Below are 2139 nucleotides of genomic sequence, written 5' to 3' on the forward strand. Positions count from 1 at the left end.
TTGTTGCAGCCCCCGAGTCCTTCCATGATGGCCTCCCTAGTAATCAAGTCCGGCGTAGGTGGCTCCTCACTATGAGGAGACTTACCTGTCATGGACTTCCAACCATGCTTTGGGGGCAGGAAGGAACTGAGGCAGTGTTTGCTACCAAAGACAAGCTTTGTCTCCTGTGGCTCCCATTCCAGAGGTCACTCAGTCATCCTTAGCCATGGCAGGTAGTTGCAATTCCTGAAACCAGGCAGAGCAGTTCCCAACACCTCATCACTGTGAGACTAGGGTAGAGGCTGGGAAAAGAGCAGCACAGTCAAGGCTTAGTGAGAGAGGCTTTCCCAAGCTTTCCCAAGGTCTGAAAGGTATGAAGGTTACATATTGTCAGAGCTGGGACTCACAGAAGGCTTGTCTTGCACTGAAGGCAGGCCCATAGCTACACTCCTCACACATTCATGCCATGTCTCAGCCGCCTATATATCACATACGCCTAGTACATAATAGGCATTCAATTTATACTCTATGCAATTTAAAAATTTTAAGTATTCCTAGTGACTAGTACTTACATGCTTCCAAAAGACAAAATCTATCAATTAGCCCCCCTTCAGGCCACTAGCAAAGTCAGACATCAGGAGCCAGACAGGCATATGTTCTGTCCCATCATTGCCATTTCACAGCAAATTAGCAGTGCAACCTTGAACCTCAAATAAAAGGGTGTGTCAGTTTCCTTCCCCATCATGTGAATAATCCGCATATTATCGATTATATCCTTGTGATAAGGATTGAAGTAGAAAAGAAATGTGAAAGCACTTAGCACAACACCTAGCCCAAAGGTGTCCCTCCACAATGGTCTTTTGGTCTTTCCTTCCCCTCCCAGAGGCCCCTGGGAGGCCTTGAGGCCTTGGCTGTGCTGCTGCTTCTACCAGCCACACAGGGGTCAGGGGATGGTAAAATCGCTCTGTTCAAACAGGTGTCACTGTTCTTAACCCACAGTCTCGTTTCCTGATCATGTCTTAATCTGCTTGTCGGTGGTGAAAGTTGATTTCTTGCACATTCTTGTATCAGTGGGAATTTCTGCCCTTGGCTGACAGGCATTATTGGCTGGCTTTGACATACAGCCCTACAGGGCCTGAACAGCCCCTATTCTTTCCCAGTCCTGAAAGGGCGCTTTGTGCCAAGGATTCATTAAACTGCACTGCACAGCCCCTTCAGAAATGGGGCCCAATAGTGAACAGTTGATTTAACTGGAAAAGCTGCTGGAGCTGTTAAATTAAAGGGAAATAAAATGCACTTTGGACTCAGTCTGCCAGAAGAAATGGTGACCTAAAAGGAAAATCTTCATTTTTATTGAATTGATGTTCTTATAAAGTTTAGTATGTCCTGGAAACTTCCTCATGACAGGCAATGAGATGGATAGACTCAGAACACAGGCTTGAGAGAGTGGGCTGTTTATTCACCATCATTGTCCCAAGTGAGTCTTGGGCTCTTAGAGGGTGCAAAGGAACAACCTGACTTTGAGAGAAATATCAGGGGACTCTGCACTGTGTCACATAAAGTGGGTTTTGAAAATTATTTTTAAAATACTTTAAGACCAGGCTTCTCTTTCATTCTTTGAACATTTGAAGGACCAAGAGCTATTCTTTTCCATTTTTCTGCTGTCTTTCAGGGAGGAGACCCAGCTGTTTCTCCTCATACTGCAGTGCAGATATATTTGAGTTGAGCACTGTGCTCTGACATCTGGCTCAGCAGCCTCTCTTTTAGGTTTGAGATTACAGAAGTACGCACAATTGCTCCAAATGACTTTCTCTTCAGCTTCACCTTCTGAGTTATAGAACTTCTTAGCATGGTAAGACAGAACTGCTACTCACGTATGCTGGGATACTGTAATTTTCACCAAGTCCCATGTGCAAAAAGCAAAAGCCACTGCCCTTTCACAGGTAAAATGTAACCATGTGCTCATCTTACCTTTTCTCTGCTAAGCTGCTGTGAGCTAAGAAATCTTAACTTGTTGTGCATTTCTCTTGTTTTCAGATCTTTATACAGAATCTGCTCCTAGATATGTTACAGATATCAAAATCCTAGTCAAGTCCTTTTTGGATTTTCATCTGAAGTATCATTTTACTGAAAATGACAGGGTCACTGTCCCAGAATTTA

Source organism: Artibeus jamaicensis, unplaced genomic scaffold (genome assembly GCF_021234435.1).
Source record: "Artibeus jamaicensis isolate MK-2021 breed Jamaican fruit bat unplaced genomic scaffold, CSHL_Jam_final contig_64, whole genome shotgun sequence".
Classification (NCBI taxonomy): Eukaryota; Metazoa; Chordata; class Mammalia; order Chiroptera; family Phyllostomidae; genus Artibeus; species Artibeus jamaicensis.